The following is a 10298-nucleotide window of genomic DNA, read 5'->3' as shown; positions in this document are numbered from 1 at the left end:
GGGAGAGATCACCCTTTGGTGAGAACAAGCTGGGAACAGGTTAAAGAGAAGACTTTGTAATGGCAGGAACTGAAGAAAGGTCCCATACTAGAGCTGTGACAGGACAGGGAGGAGGGTGGGTGGGTTCCAGAGAGATTAGGTGGGACAGCCTTTAGTGATGGATTTGCCAGTGAAGGTGGGTTGAAGATAATACTCAGGTTTCTGCATGAAGGAACTAGTAGGAGTTTTCTTTTACAAAAACACAAGCCCGTCTGGGATTAGGGACAGAGGAAAATGACGAATTAAGTATTGGGCATGTATCCTAAGAAAACTGAAAGACGAATCGAAAGAATATATGCACCCCTATGTTCATAGCAGCACAATTTACAGTAGCTAAGATCTAGAAACTGCCCAAGTGCCCATCAGTGGATGGAACTGGACAGTATTATGCTAAGCCAAATAAGCCAAGCAGAGAAAGACAAGTATCGCATGATCTCACTCATATGTTGAATCTAAAGAACAAAATAAACTGATGAACAAAATAGATCCAGAGACATAGACGCATAGAACAGACTGATGAATCTCAGAGGGAAGGTGGGGGTGAGGGAGCGGGTGGGGAGAGATTAACCAAAGAATTTATATACATAACCCATGGACACAGACAATAATGTGGTGAAGACCTGGGGTGGGGGGTGGAGGTGGGGTAGAAGGGGTCAATGGGGGGGAAAAGGGACATCTGTAATACTTTCAACAATAAAGATAATTTTTTTTAAAAAAAGTATTGGACTTGTGAAATCCTTGGCCAACAGGTACATGAAAGGTGCTCGACATCACTTACCATCAGGGAAATGCAAATTAAAACCACATGAGCTTTTTGCCAGCCCCTCCATTTCTGTGCGTGGCTGTGCAGCCCTGGATCTCTGCCCCACAGGCCTGCACCTGTGCAATGGTTCAGGGGGTGAGCTGTACCTGATAGTGGGAGGTAGTAGTTCCCCCCTCCCTTTTGTGGACAGGAGAGTTAGACAGCCACTCAAAAAAACACCAAGAAAGATACTGATATCAAGAGACTACTGTATACCCATCTTTTATGCATTTTCTCAATTATCCTAAGCATCTTCATTCCATCATTCTTCTTGGAGAATTTCTCAGTATTGGAAACATACTTGACATGGTTATGCATCTGTTCTGTTTTTGTAACTGCTGTCAATCTAGTATTATATTTAGTGGTGAAACCAAATACATCCTCTAAAAGAAGTTCATTATCATACAAGGTAACCAGATTTTTGAAATGCTGTATCTACTTTCTTAATGTCGTTTCCTCTTTCATGTAATTTTTTTTCTACATGGAGCTCCATTAATAGAGTTGTTGGAAATATTTTTATTTGCAGTTATTTTGTCTACTTTTACTACTGTACCTTTTTGTGTTTGTTAGGACCAAACATCTAAGCATGGTTAAGGCCCAGCTGGTGTGGGTCACCGGTTGAGCATTAACCTATGATCCAGGAGGTCAAGGTTCGATTCCCAGTCAGGGCACATGCCCAGGTTGTGGGCTTGATCCCCAGGAGGGGGCATGCAGGAGGCAGCCAATCAATGACTCACTGTGATGTTTCTATCTCCCTCCCTCCCTCTCCCTCTCTCTGAAATCAATAAATATGTATTTTAAAAAAAAAGCATGGCTAAGTGTTTTCAGTAGAAATAAAGTTACATCTGTTTGGGAGAATAGCTTCCAGATCACTACAATTTCTAGTTTTGTGGGAACATGGCTTGGAGCCTTTCCTATTCCACTCAATTAGGAAAGACCATAGCATGTATGGCCCATCTCTTGTAAGCTTGAAGTGACCTTTGGCTACTTGGCTGGCATTATTTCAACACCTGGATATACTGGAATAGAAAGCAATTTAATACAAGAACAATGTATTGGAACAAAGGAAGAAGTTTTTTGGGTGTAGATTCCATAAAGACTGCAGAAATGTATATGGTCCAAGCCCAGAAGTTCCATTTACAGCACTGTTTTTTATGTAGTTACGTGATGTGATTGTAGCTTTTTAAACTATGAAACCCCTGAGAGATTGTATCTTTTAGTTGAAATAAAGTATTTATAATTGAAATAATACCCACATGAGATATCACCTCACACCTATTAGAATGGCTATTATCAAAAATAATAATAAGTGGCGCCCATGGATAAAGAACAGACTGACAGCTGTCAGAGGGAAGGGGGTTTGTGGGGCTGAGTAGAAGAGAAGGGATTAAGAAAAAAACACACAAAAACTCATAGACACAGGCAACAGCATGGTGATTACCAGAGGGGAAGGAAGTGGAGGGAGGTAGAAGAGGGTACAGGTGAGATGCATGGTGATGGAAGCTTAACCTGGGGTAGTGAACACAATACAATATACAGATGATAGCTTATAGAATTGTACACCTGAAACCTATATAATTCTATTAACCAATGTCACACCAATAAATGCAATTAAAAAATAATAAGTGTTGGCAAGGATGTGGAGAAAATAAAACTCTTGTGCATTGTTGGTGGGATTTTAAATTGGCACAGCCACTATGGAAAACAGTATGGAGGTTCCTCAAAAAATTAAAATAGAACTAGCATATGATCCAGCAATTCCACTTCAGAGTATATACCCAAAGGAAACAAAATCACTATCTCGAAAAGATATCTGCACCCCCTATATTTATTGCAGCATTATTTACAATAGCCAAGATATGGAAAAAACCTAGGTGTCCATCAATCGATGTATGGATAGAGAAAATGTGATGCACTTGACTATTTTTCAGCCATAAAAAAAGAAGGAATTTCTGCCATATACAACATAGATGGATCTTGAGGGCATTATGCTAAGTGAAATAAGTCAGACAAAGAAAGACAAATACTCTATGATCTCACCTATATGTGGAATCTTAAAAAACTGAACTCATAGATACAGAGAACAGATTGGTGTTTGTCAGAGGTGGGAGTGAGCGAATGGCTGAACTTGGTCAAAAGGTACAAACTTCCAGTTATACCAAATAAATAAGCTCGGGATGTAACGGACAGCATGGTAACTAAAGTTAACAATAATGTATTGTATAGTATTTGAAAGTTGCTAAGAGAATGAATCTTAAAAGTTCTCATCACAAGAAAAAAAATCTGTAGCAATGTGAGGTGATGGATGTTAACTACACTCATTATGGTAATCATTTCATAATATATATTGGATCATTGTTGTATACCTAAAACTAATACAATGTTATAGATCAATTATATCTCAATAAAATTAGGGTGGGGGAGTGTAAGTCTCATCACAACTGAAAAGCCCATTTTCTTTCTGTAGAAAAGTTATGTGAGAGAAAAAAAAAGAAAGAAAAGTTATGTGAGGAGCCAGGTTAAAAATCAGAAAATTACAAAAATAAATAAAATAAAATGAATTTTTAAAAATTTAATTCCTTCTATAAACTGAGCACCACCAGACAGGGCTATATAGTACAGTATTCACCTTTGCATCCCCCATTCCAGTTCTCAGAAGATACTCAGTACATATGTGTTGAGTTTATTCATCATCTAAATGTCCTTTATCTCAGAATCTTAGGGCTTCTATTTTTAAATTGTAGTTTAAGTCCACATTTGCTTGCACACCTACCCAGAATTCTTTCTTCTTCTTGAAGCCAAACCCAGAGTCTTGTTTGGTCTAACTCAGGCCTCGGTAGCCCCACTCTTGCTGGCGTTTGCTTAGGAATGGGCATGTAACCCGATGGGGTGGGAATAGGAAGGGGCATCTCTCGTAAGGTTTCTGGAGGAAGTGCTCTTTGTTCTTAAAAGGAAACACAGAAGTGCCCTGGCTGGTGTGGCTCAGTTGGTTGGGTGTAGTCCCATACACTGAAAGGTCAATGGTTCAATTCTAAGTCAGGGCACATGCCTGGGTTGCGGGCTCCATTCCCAGTGTGGGGCATGCGGGAGGCAGCAATCGATGTTTCACTCTCACACTGATGTTTCTCTCGCTTTTTCCCTCTCTTTTCCTGTCTTTCTAAATTCAATTTAAAAAATTTTTTTAAAGGAGGGGGACACAAAAAAATAGTCCTTCTTCCACTGGGCATTGTCAGGACTGCACTGAATGAAGTCTGGGGTGACTGCAGCCATCTAGCCACCAGCCAGAGGATGAAGCCAAAATCTGAAGATGGTTAGAACCAAGAAAATCAAAAAAGCCAACCCAGGGTCTGGATATTCTACAACCTGAGCTGCCCTATAAAACTACCACAGACTTCACATTATGGGAAATGACAAATGCCCTTACTATTCAAACTATTTCAAGTCAGAGTTACTGTTGCAGCAGAAAATTTGCCTGGTTAAGATAGTTATACTGTGAATCCCTGGTGAATAAACTTTTGTAAGATCACTGAGTCACTGTAGTATTGCAGGTATAGACCCATCTGATTGCCTAATCCAAGGAGGGCCCCTGACCTAAGTCATGACTACTTTATGAATAGGTTTTTTTACTAGGAATTGAATGAGAGGTTTCTAGGTGACCTGGGGGTTTAAACAAAAACAAAGTCTTCATTTTCAGAAGGAAAGGTGTCCAGAGGAACCACTATTGTGATGGATAGGAAATAAAAATGTGAAAACAGGGACCTGAGTGGAAAACACAAGTGTTCATGCTTTTAAACCAGTTTTTGAAGTTTTAGTTTTGTGTGAGACAAGGGGGACTTGGGATTCAAGTCTTCTGTCCACTGTCTATATCTTTAAAAGGTTTTACTCTTATAGAGATGAGAGTACAATGAAGAGAATTATAAGATACTTTCCCCCTCAAGTAGAGGTGATGATCCCAGGGATTGATGCAAACACTCATAACATGTAAGCATTAAGTCTCGGTTGTTTTTAGGCAAAGATTCTAGTTCTGGCTCTGTTACAGAATGACCATCCTGCCTCCCATTATGGTACATAAGTTATATGGCATAAATGGTATGGTTATTGATTGAAGTTATTTTATAATTCGAATCAAACTATTACCATTACTTAAAAGGCAGAGTCTCAGCTGTAGGACAAGTTCTTATAGGGTTAATCACCATCACCCTAATCCTACTATTCATGGAGGAGAAAAGATGTTTCTCTCAGGTGAAAAATCTAAACTGAGTAGAAAATCTCCAGGAGATGCAAGTCTGGTTGCACATTAGAATTAACTAGGAGTTTTTAAAAGTACTAATGATGGGCCTTGGCCAGTGTGGCTCAGTTGGTTGGAGAATCTTCCTGCAGACCAAAAGGTGGCAGGTTCGATTCCCAGTCAGAACACATACCTGGGTTGGGGGTTTGATCCCTGGTCAGGGCATGTGCAAAAGACAAGAGATTGATACTTCTCTTTCACATCGATGTCTCTCTCCCTTTCTCTAAAATTAATTTTTAAAAAATTAAAAACTAAAATTTAGTTGTTTAAAGCCAAAAAAAAGGGGCTATATATAAAACATGGGGGAATAGTAACTGAGAAGAACTGACAAATGAGAAAGAAAATGTATTGCTTAGAAGGGAAAGGTCTCAAAGAATTAGGTTAATAGATGCAGTAGACACTAAACAGGTCAACCAATTCTTACAGAGAGAACATCTGAGAATGGCTGACCTTATCAAGTCAGTGAAATAAATATATCACATACTTCCACATCTACATGGTCATGCCTCTTCTACTCTCAGCATCGTTGCTAGAAAAGAATCAAGGGCAGATGACTACAAGGCCTTAACCATCACCCAAAGGGTTGCACTTGCCCAGATAGAACAAAAGTCAATAGTGGGTCACAAGGTTGTAACCTCTGTACAGAGGCAGCCTCAGGGCTAGAAGAAATCCAGACAACTTGCTCTAAAAGCTTTGTCAGTCCTTTGAATCTAGATTGTAAATATCTTAGAAAGTAAGTGTAAGTATAATGCCATCTGGAAATCCTGGGAATGAGCAAACTAAGGCAAAATCATATCTTTATGTTACAGCCCCCCCTTTTTAATGCTCCTTTGTTGTTTCTCCATTCATTTCCATTTTATCTCTTAGAATCTAGAAATATCTTAAAGCTTGCCTCAGCTGTGTATAAGGAATAAAGGGAAGTACTTTTTAAAAATATTTGTGAAAAATTCCAAACATATACTAAAGTAGAATAATGCCCCCTACCTCAAACACACACACACGCGCGCGCGCGCGCGCACACACCATGCCACCCAGCTTTGACGATTATCAACACAAGGCCATTCTTGTTTCACCTTTATCCAATCCACACCACATTTCCCACTGGACTATTCTGAAGCAAAAGGAGAGTTATTCTGATCCATCTTTAAGAGGAATTTTAAAAAAGGAGAGCATGGCACTTTGGCAGAATGATCGTGCTATCTGAAATCCAAGCTGGGGTACAAATCCAACCCCTATTTCAAAACTGAATCCCTTCCTGGTGCTAGAATTTACTTTGGAGGGCCTCTGTTTCCCTATCAGCAAAACACACAATATGGACTAAATTATAGGCAGCTGTGGAACAATGAAATGAGAGCTTGACTTCAAGTCAAAAGACCTGGCTTAATAGTGCCAGCTCTGCCTCTTGCAAATTCTATGACTTACAATTTATGTAAGCAAGACACTTAACCCCTCTGAGCTTCTGGATCATCTATAAGAAGGTACTTCATGGGATTTTGGCTGGATTAAGTAAAGCAATGTATTATTTGAAGTGTTGTGAATTGAAATATACTATATAAATTAAATATTATTGACTTCTTCAGTTAAGTAAAAGGTGATTCAGATTTGAGTCTGCAAATCAGGAAAACAGTGATGCTATTGACAGAAAAGAGGAAGCTGAAAGGCAAAGTTTAATCCAAATGGAAGAATAAACAGAAAGGGAGATATGGGGCTAAACCTTGGGTCCAAATACCTATTTATTTTTATGAGAAAGATTACTTAGAAAGTCACAGAGGTAGAAGCAGTGAGCTGTAGAAGAAATGGGCTCAGGAAACAAGTTGCAGAATCAAAAGAAGGGCCCTTGGAGCTTAGGAGAGAGAAGCAAGGAAAACAGGTCTAGAGGGAGAGGGCGGGGAAAGGCACATAGAGACAGCCACCCCAAATATCTATTTTAAATACATTTATTATGTTGACAACTGGAAACAATTGCACAATCTCCTTACCTTCACTAAAATAAATTTTCAGTTTTCTCTGGCTTCATCCCATCTTTATCCACCTACATTCAAAAACCACTTATTAAGTATGTATTATGTGCTGGGCACTGGGAATACAAAATAACACATCTGCCTCCAAGATGCTCAGATTAGGAAGGATAGACACAATTACAATAGAACAGAATAAGAATTAATTTGGGCTATGACTACAGTGTTTGCATAGGGTGTGGACAGTTTTTGTTCTACTTTTTTTTTTTTAAATATAATTTTATTGATTTCAGAGAGAGGAAAGGAGAGGGAGAGAGAGAGAGACAGAAACATCAATGATGAGAGAGTCATTGATCGAGTCCACAACCCGGGCATGTGCTCTGACCGGGAATCAAACCCTGATTGCCTGGATTCTAGGTCGACGCTCAACCGCTGAGCCACGCCTGGCCGGGCTGTTCTACTTTTAGAATGTAAGTGTTTTGTAATCACTGACAGAGAGGTGACCCCTAAAACCTTCATGATGGCCTACCAAAGGAGAAGCTATAGCCAGGTTATGGACTGAGCTTCTACACATAGAGGCTGAAGAAAAAACTGCCACAGAAAAAGACTGAGAAAGTACATTTGGAGAAATGGAAGAAATTGTGAGTGTCCCAGAAGGTAGGGGGAGGAATCTTTCCAGAGATTTTCACTATAAACATATAAAGTCAGGTAGATCAAGGAAAATGATGGACTCAATGGAGATCAATGCTTGTTACTGGACAGGAGACCTGGCTCTTGGTAGGTCTGTGTAGGGCCAGCCAGTAGTGAGTGGGTTCCTGACTTTCTGCAGGAATAATTTCACAATGCAAGTCTAGATAACTATGAGGGAACATTTTTTAAAGCTGGGGATGTAGCCCAGCCTGTGTGGCTAAATGGTTGAGCATCGACCTATGATCCAGGAAATCTTGGTTTGATTCCCAGTCATGGCACATGCCCAGGTTTCGGGCTCGATCCCCAGTAGGAGGCGTGCAGGAGGCAGCTGATCAATGACTCTCCCATCACTGATGTTTCTCTCTCTCTCTCTGAAATCAATAAAGATGTATTTAAAAAAAAAAAAAAAAAGCTGGGGAATGTAAAAGAAAGGACTTAGCATAGAAGCAGCAACAGGAGAGCCTAGGCAGGGCTGTCCTAGCTCTCTGGGAAGTCAGAGAAAAGGGGGCCTTGGGATCAGGTTCAGGGGTTAGCCTGGGACGAGCTGCTGCTGCCCATTTTCCCCTGGTTGCAAGCCTCGTGGGGTCCTTTAGGGTTTAGGAGATGCATGCCTGTGGGAGAAGAAGAGAGGAAAGGGAATGACAGGGGCTGCTCCTCAGAGGGAGAGCACCCCCTGGGTCCTTTGTCTTGAGGCTTTATCTCTTTCTCACAGGCAAGAATCTTAGGGGAGGTGTCAGACAAGGGTTCTGGCAGAACATTTATCAGTTTTCTAAGTGTGCTCCTCCAGCGCCATGGTCTCCACCGATTAGTCAGTGTCAGGGCAGGGGGTCATCATTGCAGCTGGTCCTGGTGTCACCCACCTGGTTTTGCTGCTTTTCTGGGTCTGGAGCTGAAATACAACTGAGGCCTAGATGTTATTTCTAGGGAGGTGACCTTCTGTATCTGCTGTAAATTGCTCTGTCATTTTCTTTAGCTATCTATCTAGTTTCCCTATTTCACTTGTCCTGGCTTACTGGCCTGTCTCATGATGATCTCCAAAGACCAGTTTCAGGCAAAGAGTAGAAGCCAAACCAAGAAGGCTCAGCAAGGAATGGGTGATGACGTGAGAAAATCTGGCAGTGAAAAGCAGCTAGAAAATCAAATGGAGATTTTTCTCCCCATTCTCACCCACCCATTTTAAGATCTACACACTTTTAGAGTATAGAGGTAAAAGCCCAGAGAGGCTGAATAATAATAATGGAAAAACATATATATGATGCTTAATATGTGCAAGGCACTATTCTAGGCACTTTACGTGTATTAACTTGTTTAATAATACATAGACATGGATGGAATGATTAAGTAACTGGCCCAGGCCCAAGGTCACTCAGCTAGTCAACTGACTGAGCCAGGATTTGAACCCAAGCAGTTAGCTTCAAATTCTGTGCTACTCAAATTGTACCTGAGAATAATACAGCATGAAAGTATTTTGGGGATTGTTGAAAACGTGATGTTGAATCACAAAAGATACAAGGCATTGACCCTTTAGTTTACCCTACGATGGACATCACCTATCACCCTAGTCTAGAATATGTTCAACCTGGGGGGTAAGGGCTGTGCAAAGGGCCAAAATGAAATTCCACTGACAGAGGGAGTTAAGTATGAGCTTGCATTGCTTGCGTCTCCCTTTTTGGATGTGCCTGTCCAGTTCCTGGGGTGGTGCTACCAATAATGGGGAAGCTTGGAGGTTTTTCTCAATAGTAATTTGTTCAACAAATATTTGAGCATCTACTCAGGGCCATGCATTGTGCTAGGCCCAGAGGTGAACAAGACAGACAAGATCCCCACTTTTTAGAAATTTACATTCTAGTTGGGAGGTAGGAAGCAGAAAGGCTAGGAAGGTGCAGCTGGAGAGGGGTAAACATGGGGGGAATGAAAGACTAACTCTGAGAAGCAAGCCGAACCCCCAGCAGGCAAGGCCTTAAGGCCACGCCCGAGAGGTGTCTGTATTTTATTTGCATTAATTCAGTGACAGTGATGACCACATTACCTCAGGCTGTACTTCCTAGACCACTTAATCCGGTCAATCCAACCTTCACACTCCCTACTTTTGCCTGTCGGGTCATCTGGCCACTCCAGGTCCCTCAGCCTACCAGGACACCTCGGGCCACGGTCACCTAGTCTTTATACGGTGGTCGCCTCAACCCCCGCGGTCATCTTCTTCCTGAGCCACCTCAGTCCACCCGGAACTGTCCCCTCGGCCGGCCAGGTCACCTCAGTGCCACGCCTCCTTGGCCCAAGATTCGCCCTGCACTTTACGCTTTGTTCCCAGAGCAGGTTTCGAAATGCCGCTCCCTCTTGGCTCCAGCTGTTTTCCTGCCAGTGCGCGGAGACCCGGGAGCGGCAGCGCCCCCGGCGGCGTGCCTCGGTCCAAGAAATGAGTGCCCGCTGCTGCCGCCTCCACCGACTCCTCCCGGAACGCGGGAGCAAGAGCGGGTGGCGCACACCCGGACAGTCAGGATCACGCTTCTGATTGGCTGCG

The 10298-nt window shown here is 41.8% G+C and overlaps 1 pseudogene across 1 annotated transcript; it reads left to right on the top strand.

The window, feature by feature from the left end:
• Positions 1-157: 157 nt before the first annotated feature.
• Positions 158-10289, top strand: LOC308549761 (phosphatidylinositol-glycan biosynthesis class F protein-like; annotated as a pseudogene). Its single transcript has 4 exons — positions 158-175; positions 1026-1445; positions 1670-1893; positions 10140-10289. The product of its transcript is annotated as a phosphatidylinositol-glycan biosynthesis class F protein-like (transcript).
• Positions 10290-10298: the final 9 nt, after the last annotated feature.

This window comes from Miniopterus schreibersii (genome assembly GCF_964146895.1).
Source record: "Miniopterus schreibersii genome assembly, chromosome: 20".
Lineage (NCBI taxonomy): Eukaryota > Metazoa > Chordata > Mammalia > Chiroptera > Miniopteridae > Miniopterus > Miniopterus schreibersii.
Note: the sequence above shows the minus strand (reverse complement) of the source record. Positions and strands in the feature narration are given on the sequence as shown.